We start from the raw sequence: 10,619 nt of genomic DNA, 5'->3' as shown, positions 1-10,619 counted from the left end.
AACATCTAGGTACAGAGTAGGTTTTGCTGTAATGGCACCTTCAAGATAGGAATCAGCAAAAAATCTAATAAAACACATAAAATTATCAGGTACTTGTGTTGAGTCAACAAAAGCCAGGAAGTTGGTTCCCTCATTTGGGATGACAGCTCTTTCAGTATCGGTGTTGGATGTCATTTGACAGTTTGAAGAAATTGAGTGGGTAAGTTTTTGAGAAGAAGAAAGCTTGTAGATATGTGAAATTGAGAGAAATCGTTGTAATTAGGTTAAAGTAGATCATGAGAGAGTAAAAAGAGGTTGTGTCGAGATTTCTGGGTATTTATAATGTAGATATGTTACTTCATGATAAGAGAGTTAGAAACGGTAAAAATTATGCCGAGAAACCACATGAGGCATGTAGAGAACTCATACCGAGATGTCATTTTGTGAACTGTTATGGAGATCTAGATAGTGATATATCGATATATTGTACAGATACCCAGTTTTCCACTGGAACCCTTCAATTTCGATTTTTATTGCAAAAATATAACATAAAATCAAAAAAAATTATATCAAAAACTGTTAATGAAATTATTTATTGAATTAAATTATTCCATTCTGAGATATCGATAAGTCAAGATATGTGATAGTGAGAACTCTATATAACAAGGTATATGTACATATCTACATTTAACTTATCGAGAAGTCATTTTAGACTTATTAAGAAGTCACATAAGACTTATCGACAAGTCATTTTATACTTATCGAGAACTCAGTTCTCTACATACTTTTGCTTTAATTTGATTTTGCCTTATATTAATTTCACATGTTATCAATATAAACTAACATTAGGCAATTTTTCTTAGAATTGGAAAATATTCCAAGCTATATTTATTTTGAAAAATAATTAGACAGTATTTTTGAAATATTTATAAATCATATTTACTTAATTCTTAATAAATCAAATTAATTTTGATTCATTAAAAATTAATCTATTGCAAGATGTTAGCTGAGTTCTTGCCTTAAGATGAAGAATTTAAGATTCAAATTCTACTTACTAATCTTGTAAATATTGCTTCATCTAAAGATTTAGTAAAAATGTCAGCTAACTATTTTTCTATTGGAACATATATGAGCTCAATGGTACCATTTCCATCATGTTTTCTAATGAAATGGTACCTTACATCAATGTGATTTATTCTAGAATGATTAACAGGATTAGTAATAATGGATATTGCACTAGTGTTATCATACAAGATAGGTATTTTTTGTAACACTAGTCCATAATCCATTAGTTGGTTTCTAATCCAAAGAACTTGAGCACAATAACTTCCAGCAGCTATGCATTCTGTTTTAGTTGTGGAAGTTGAGATATGCTGTTGTTTCTTACTATACCATGATACAAGTCTTTGACCAAGAAATTGACAGCTTCCACTAGTGCTATTTTTGTCAACCCTGCATCCAACAAAATTTGTATATGTGTAACCAACAGCTTTAACCAGTTCCCTTAGGATACCACAATCCCAAGTTAGGATTACCCTTCAAATATATGAAAATCCTCTTAACAACCATTAGGTGTGATTCTTTAGAATTAGCTCGAAATCTTGCACACAAATATGTGGCAAACATGATGTCCGGTATACTTGCAGTCAAATAAATTAGAGATCCTATCATTCCCCTATAGCTTATAATATCTACATTTGTTAGGTCCCAATATGTTTGTAGAAAGGGGGTTGAATACAAACTATACCGTTTAATCGAATAAAATGCGGAATAAAAAAGTGAAACAAAATTCAAGTTAAATAAAACTATTATTAAACTTGAAAGGTGTTACAACAACGGTATCGTTTACAAGGGATTAATCTCAAAGAAATTATTCCAAATCTAGAATAAATTCGACATGAACTTTTTCTATTTTTGAAATAAAAAGGATCAAATGCTAAAAGCAATTTGAGATTAAGTTCTAGGGATTTTGATCCGGTAGATAGTTACACAAGAACAAGAGAAGGATTTCTAGTGGTTTAGATTTAACAATAAATACTAGAAATTAATTTCCTGAGAAATTGCAATAAGTTCTCTGCTTTTGTTCTGTGTTCTTCAGTTGGTTTGATATTCAATGCTGTTCTGTTGAAAATCAGCTTCTGTTGTTTTATATTCAATCAACCCACTTGATTTAATTGGAAAGACAATCCTTTTAGCTCAGCAAGACAATCCCAACAGCTGGTAGAACTTTCGGTAGGACTATTGATTGAACTGGCAAGACTATCGGCAAGACAATCCTTTAAGCTGGAAAGACTATCGGCAAGACAATCTAAAAAGACTTGGAAATACTTTCGGTATGACAATCCAATTGTCATACCAGTTCAAGTATTTGTCTTTCTGAGTTAATTTTGAATATTAATTCAAACTCATTTCTGAAAAATGCATAATATCAATTCAGAATTAATTAACCAATTAATCCAATTGATCAATAAATTAATCTTTGCAGATATAATTTATTTTCTTAATTAAATTATATGACTTAATTAATTAATAGAGATTTAATACTAATTTTGAACAGCAACCACTCTTCTGACAATCTTCTGAAAATCACTGAAACTTATGAATCCATTTCACCACTTCAATATTGACACTCGATGTACTGTCTGGTTCATGAATGACTAACATCTGTGATGTTTCTTCATGTCTTGATTTTCTTCAGATTAAATCCCTGTAATTAATTGATACCCTGACAAGATCTCTGTCACTTGATTAAATCCACAATCTTGATTTATATCATTGAGGCTTGATCAATTTCTTGAGCTTCTTCCAGTGAATTAAGTCCTCAAGTCTGTAGATGAACAATGTTACTTAATCCTTTGACATATGTTACTTTGAGAGATCTCTCTGACGATAAAACCACTATTTACTTGTTACATCCTTATTTGAGTTGAGTTAAATCCTCGAATAAACAAATAGGCTATGACATATGCCTTTCAATCTCCCCCTATTTGTTTGTTAGACAATAACAACAAATACCTAGAGGATAACTCATCTAACAAATAAGAAAAAGATATAAACAGTAATGCAAAGTAAAAAGCAAAAAAGTTCTGGATTATATTTAACATTTTCCAGATTCCAAAAGAAATTTACAAGTGAATACAAGATAGATGTTCCTCTAGACTGAACATATGACTACATTTGTCTATCTTGATTCATAAAGCTCTAAGCATATTACATTAAATTTTGAGCTAATTGAATTCAGTTGTCTTCCCTTCCGAATTCACCTTCTTCCAAATCTTGAAGCGACTCCTTGTCAAAGACACGATCCTATTCTGAAGTGAAGCTGGCTGGTCTGACTGGTTAAACTCCAACTGACTTTAGCTTATTCTTGAACTGATTGTACCTTTTAATATTCTTTTCACAATAAGCTTGAATCAGATCAGCAGCTTGAGTTTTCAACATGGATGAGTATCCGACAGTTCTTAAGTGATGTTTCATCCAGACAAGATGCTTAGCATAGTAGTCTTTAAGAGATTGTGCATCGAGATGGCAGATTTGAAGACAGTCAGACTTAAAGAATCTTACCTGATGAGGATTGTTGACCACTTGAGGACTAGCCCTGCTGGCAAACTCTTTGAGCCTTTCTCGAAGAACTTCATTCAATTCTGAGCTTCTTTTTACTTTGTTGAGTAGAATCCAAATCTCAGATAAAGAACGATTCTCAAACAAGTGAAGTGATACTTTGAAAGATCCTTCATTATGACAATATTCAAAGATGCTCATTTCATTTAAAGATCTGTCAAAGGCAGCTGTGATCCTTGAGACTTCAGTCTTGATAGCATTCATGTACATGTCATTGTTTGGATTAGAGATTTCCAGCTTGTCAAGAAGGTGTAGAAACTGCCTATCATTGTTTGTGCTCAGCTGAGGCATATCAAGTACTCTCCTAGCTTCATCCCATTTTTCACCAATCTTCAGTTTGACATCTCTTCTCCTTTCTTTAGCTTTAATGTCATGAAGACGTTGCTTTTCAAGATTTTCTGTTCGTTGAATGTCTTTCTTCATGTCAATGATCTGGGATATCTTTTTAAGTTCAGCTTCTTTTCTCTTCAACTCTGACTGCTGCTGCTGAAACTCTTTCTCAAAAACAGGATCCACTTGAGCTTCCTCTTCCCATTCTTCAAAATTACTTTCCTCCTCAGCTTCAAAGAAACCATCTTTATCTTCCAAGACTGGTTCAATGGGAATGTCAAAAATATCAAAGTCATCTTGTTCTCCACTATAGTAGACATCATCAGCCTTCCTTGTGTCTCCAGCAGAAGAATCTTTTTCTTTACCCTTTCCACTTCTCCCTTGCTTCTCCCCCTTAGTTTTGGAATCCTTTACAGATTTTCCTTTAGACCCTCCCTGACCTCCATTACCACCAGAGCCTGAGCCTCCACCAGAAGGCCCTTCAAAGAAAGTCCTTTGTTCTTCATTAGGGCAGTGAGAATTTTTTATCATGAAATACAAGTGCTTCATCCCTTCATTGAGATGTTCCATGCCCTTTTCTATCTTCACGAATCTGGAAGAGTCCAGTGAATGATTCATTTCAACTAGGTCTTCAAGAGAATTCATTCTAGTATGGAGAGAGCAGAAGTTTGCAATATCATCGGCTGATAAAGTTGGAGATTCCTGAATGGAATTAAGCTTTGGTATCACATTGGTCTTGAATGCTGAGATATCATTTCTAATGAATGCCAGCTGATTGTTGATAGAGGTGGAAGAAGAAGATCATTCAACCACTTATGCTTTGAATGTTTGAGCCTCAACCTGACTTTTAGCAAGTTGTTCTTTCAGATCAGCAATTTGAGCTAACTGATTTTCAGTGTTTGTGTCTGTGTGTGCGCTCACCTGAATATCTCTCCTGTTTGGTTCACTCAACTCACGTGCTTGTGTTTCTCTCAATATAAGTGCTCGTGAGGAGCCATCCTGTTGCTGATCTTCTGTACCTGCAATTGAAATCACCCTAGCCTCTTCAAGAGAGGTCAGTGGTGGTGCAATGGGAATTCGCGAGTCCCGATCCTCAGTCAAATCTATCTTTTCATGTGAAATAGAAGTCTGAATTGCTTCAGGGATAGATTGACCGAGTTGCCCTCCACTTTCTCCAGATAAATCTGCGAGTGGAGAATCCCGTGAGGGAGCCAGAGGTGTTGGATCTGGGAGGGGAGAAAATGACTCTATTAGAGGTGGCTGAGAGTCAGATTTTCCCTCAGAAGCAGGTGACTGCTCTTCTGCCGTAACTATGGCAGGCACTGTAACCGACTCAATGTGCACTCCTCTCTCTGTGTCCTGAGTATAATCTATTGGTCTGTATGCTTCCATTGTGAGTAATGGAAGTATGCTTGAATCAGTACAAGATGCCATGGCCCTATGGCGAATTTCAATAGATTCATCCTATTGAGAGAATGTGTCTAGTAACTGTTCATTGGCCATATCAAAGTCCATGTCCTGTTGGGAGGACACGGATGGGCTTTCAGATGCCTCAGTAAGTGTTTTTCTTTTCTTGGGAGGAGGCAGAGCTGAGGGTTCATTCACATCCAACAATATACTACTTCCTACTAACCTTCTCGGTAACATTTTAGACAGAGGGGGAGAGGTTGAGACAGGTTGAGACTCTGTGTTTGGCTCTATGACCTGGGATTGAAGCTGCGGTTCTACAACTTCATGGTCAGCCCTATCAACCACTGGGGGTCTTTCAACAGAAGTAGGAATTGTGTGAGAGTGAGGAATTATTACCTGCAGTGGAAGAGAATCTGATGTTTGAGCCTGGGTGGCTTGAACCACTAGAGGTTGAGGTTGCTGTTCATGACCGGGAAGATTGAAAATTGGTAAAGGAATGAAGGTGGCCATGAAAGCAGATACAAGTACTGGAACTTGCATGAATTTGAAGGTAGTGTCTTAGCGTGTGTAGATCTTTTTGCTTACGGGAGGGGGTTCAGCTACTGATGAGTTAGCAAAAAGAGCCTTATGCTCAAGTGTGAGAAGATGTTCTGCTATAAGCATGAGAAAGGGAGCGTAATAGCAAGAAACCCTACGATTTGTGGAATGATCACGCTTAGCTGAAATGAGACGTCTCAGAAGAATGGGTAAAAGTAATTTGCCAACATTGATCCTTTGATTGAAAACAACCGCAAGACCAATATACTGCAGAGTGGAAGTGATGTTGTGAAAATTTGATTTAGTGCAGTTGGCAAACACTTTGGAAAGAGTATCAAAGCAAATGTCCCATTCAGAAACCAAATTGGATTTAGAAAGCTTGGTAAAATTAATCACCCCCTGATAGTGAATGGCATGAAAAAAGTTTGAAATCTCATTTTCAGAGGGTAAATTACAGAAATTGTCCATTGGAAAATTTAACGCTCGATTGATGACTGTTTCATCAACTACATACTGTGTGTTTACCACGGTGAATGAAAAAGATTTTGAATCATCGGCCACAGTAGAGGTTGTGCAAATCAGTCTAAGCAGATCGACATTTAATAGCATATTTGATTTAATAGCAGAGCTAACAATCGAATGGTCATTTAAAAAATCTAATCCACGGTTTAAATTTTTCTATATCACACTTTTCTGGATTAAAATAACCAACATGATTATGCGAGACAATTTGGAAATTGAGAGCCATTAAAAATATAATAAAACACACACTTTCAGAATTTTAAGAATTAAATTAAGAAAATTCAAATTAATTAAAAAAATTAATAATTCGAATTAAATCAATTATATCCGAAAAACTTAGAAAGAAATATATCTCGTTAATGTTCTTAACTCACAAAATCAGATTTGCAAACTTACAAGACACAAAACCAAATTGAAATAAAGAAATAAAAAAAACTGATTTTGGAGAGAAAAAAAAACGAAGTGAAAATAGAAAAAAAATAGGCAGCACTTCCTCACTGTATGTATACACACATATATGTATATATCACAGTTAAGAGTGCTGAGTAAAAACTCGAGCAAGAAGATAACAATGGTGACTGATTTGATCGAAGAGAGAGAGAAAGACACGGTTGTTGAATTGATTTTAAAACTGAATATAATCACAAAAAATTTTAAGTAGGACAACTGGTATGACAATCGAGGATAGTCATACCGATTGTCTTCCCGATTGTCATACCAGGCAAACGGTTGGAATTTAAAAAGGAAAAAGATAACTGGTATGACAATCTGATAGTCATACCGATTATCATACCATTATAAAATAATATGAAGTTAAACAGAATATACTAGAAAGACAATTGATAGTCATATTGATTGTCATTCTAGTACAAAAATAAAAAGAAATATATATATATATATAATATAAGTTTTATAACTGGCAAGACTATTGATAGTCATACCGATTGTCTTGCCAGTATAAAATTAAACTGAAAATAAAATTAACCACATATACACATATACATTGGAATGACTTTCTGCAAGACAATTTCAATTGTCTTGCCGATTGTCATTGCAGTAATAAAACAAATTAATTAGAATTTACACTTACAGAATATATTTACAAAAATAACAATATTTCAGAAGTAATTATATTTTATTCCAAAAATAGATTTCTGTTGAATTTTAGCAAATAAAATTCATAGAAATTTTTTTTAGAGAAAATAAAATATTCTGAGATATTAAAATTAACAAGTAAAATAAATAAAGAAGATAAGATAATAAAACTTACATAGAAATAAGCAAGAAAAATGATAAATATGATAAAATAAATTTGCAAATGAATTTTTCATTCATGAAAAATTTATTTGTAAATTCATTCAAGAACAGATCTCAGATATTAACTAGTTTAATCACTAAAGCTATTCAACATACCCAATTTACCAACTAATCTGGTAAATGTGGATTCATCAAGTGGTTTAGTGAAAATATCTGCTATTTGTTCTTCTGTTGGAACAAAAAATAGTTCAACAGTACCATTCATGACGTGCTCTCTAATAAAATGATACCTGATGTCAATGTGATTGGTCCTTGTATTCTGCACATGGTTGTTGGTGATGGCTATTGCACTTGTATTATCACATAGAATAGGTATTTTGTTCAATACAGAGCCATAGTCCTGTAGCTGATTCCTAATCTACAAGATCTGAGCACAGCAGCTTCCAGCAGCATATATTCAGCCTCGACTGTTAAATTGGAAACTGTTTGCTGTTTCTTGCTGTACCACGAGACTAGTCTGCTACCTAGGAATTGACAACTCCCTGAGGTGCTTTTTCTATCAACAACACTTCCTGCGTAATCTGAATCTGTATATCCAATAAGGTTAAAACCAGATTCTTTAGGGTACCAAATACCTAGATTTGGTGTTCCCTTAAGATATCTCAAGATTCGTTTAACAACAACGAGATGAATATCTCTAGGATCCGCTTGGAACCTTGCACATAAGCATGTAGCATACATAATATCTGGTCTACTTGCATTAAGATAGAGTAACGAGCCAATCATACCTCTGTAGCTTGTGACATCTACCTTAATGGAGTTTTCACATGGTCCAAGCTTGACAGCTGTAGTTGACGGAGTCCTTGCTAATGCAGAATCCTCTAGATTATACTTTTTGAGGAGTTCCTTGAGATACTTGGATTGACAAATAAAAGTTCCATCTAACCTTTGATTTACTTGTAATCCAAGAAAGAACTTCAGCTCTCCCATCATGCTCATTTCAAATTTGCTATGCATTAACTTAGCAAATCTCTTACAGAGATTATCATTAGTAGACCCAAATATTATATCATCCACATAGACTTGGACTAATATAGTATCATTCTTATGCTTTTTAGAAAAGAGAGTTTTGTCTATGACACCTTTAATAAAGCTATTTTCAATAAGAAATTCAGAGAGAGTGTCATACCATTTTCTAGGAGACTGTTTGAGACCATAGATAGCCTTGAAAAGAAAGTATACAAAATCCAAATGATCTGGATCTTCAAAACCAGGAGGTTGCTCTACATATACCTCTTCATCCAGCTTTCCATTCAGAAAGGCACTCTTTACATCCATTTGATAAACTTTAAAGTTAGAGAATGCTGCAAATGCCATAAATATCCTGATGGCCTCAAGTCTAGCCACTGGAGCATAGGTTTCATCATAATCAATGCCTTCAGCTTGAGAATACCCTTTAGCTACCAGTCTTGCTTTGTTTCTTATAACCATACCATCTTCATCTAGTTTATTCCTGAATACCCATCGAGTACCAATAACTTTCTTGTGTGTAGGTCTAGGTACCAGTTTCCAGACTTGTTGATGTTCAAACTGATTGAGTTCATCTTGCATAGCAATCACCCAATCTGGATCAGTCAGTGCTTCTTTAATCTTCTTAGGTTCCATCTCAGAAAGAAATCCTGAGAACAGACATTTATTTTGAGTAGCACGTCTAGTTCTGACTCCAACATCTGGATCACCAATAATCAACTCAAAAGGATGAGCTTTATTCCAGACAGTCTGTCTTGGAAGATTTGATCTTGATGATTCACCTTGAAATTCATTGGGATGTTGTGTCCTACTAGTTGATCCTTCAGCATCTCCCCCTGAGTTGTTGCCATGTTGACTTGAAGATTCTCTGTCAGTAGCAGTGGTATCTCCATTGTTGCCAATGTTTCCATCACCATTACCTTGAGTATTATCATGATTAACAGGTTCTTCACCAGCAACAACCTCAGGTCCTTGATCATGTTCTGATTCTGAATCTGACATATCATCAAACTTCAGTTTCTCAGAAGGATCTTCAGTTTGGATACTAGGGAGTTTAGTGTCATCAAATGTAACATTGACACTTTCAGTTACTTTATGTTGATCAATGATATACACCCTGTATGATCTTCTTCCATATCCAACAAAAATACCCTCATATGCCTTTGCCTCAAATTTACCACGATGATCATCTCCATCCTTGAGCACGAAGCATCTGGTACCAAATACATGAAATATTTGATAGAAGGTTTCTGTTCATTCATTATCTCATAGGGAGTCTTCATGAAGTCTTTGTTGATTAGAGTTCGATTCTGAGTATAACATGCAGTATTGACAGCTTCAGCCCAAAAGTACATTGGAAGACCTGATTCACTTAACATAGTTCTTGTAGCTTCAATCAATGTACGATTCTTCCTTTCTATCACTCCATTTTGCTGAGGGGTTCTAGGGGCTGAAAATTGTCTGGTAATCCTTTTGTTTGTACAAAATCCATTGAGAAGTGAATTCTTGAATTCTGTTCCATTATCTGACCTTATTGCTCTAACAGGGACATTAGAATCTAACTCGATCAACTTGATATGATCAATCACAACTTGTGGTGTTTCATCCTTAGAGTGAAGGAATAAAACCCACGTATACTTGGAATAGTCATCAACTATCACAAGACAGTAACACTTCTTTGACATCGAAAGAACATTAACTGGTCCAAATAAATCCATGTGCAATAATTGCAGAACACCAGTTATGGAGGATGTGTCAGTGCCTTTGTGACTTGCTTTCTTTGACTTTCCTTTCTGGAAAGCGTCACACAGTCCTTCTGGGGAGAATTCCAGCTGAGGCAGACCTCTGACCAATTCTCTTTTGACAAGAGAATTCATTGTTTTGAAATTGAGATGGGAAAGTCTCTTGTGCCATAGCCAACTCTCATCTGATGA

Source organism: Apium graveolens, chromosome 6, assembly GCF_009905375.1.
Source record: "Apium graveolens cultivar Ventura chromosome 6, ASM990537v1, whole genome shotgun sequence".
Taxonomy (NCBI): domain Eukaryota; kingdom Viridiplantae; phylum Streptophyta; class Magnoliopsida; order Apiales; family Apiaceae; genus Apium; species Apium graveolens.
The sequence above is the reverse complement of the archived record's forward strand: the minus strand, read 5'-3'. Positions refer to the sequence as shown.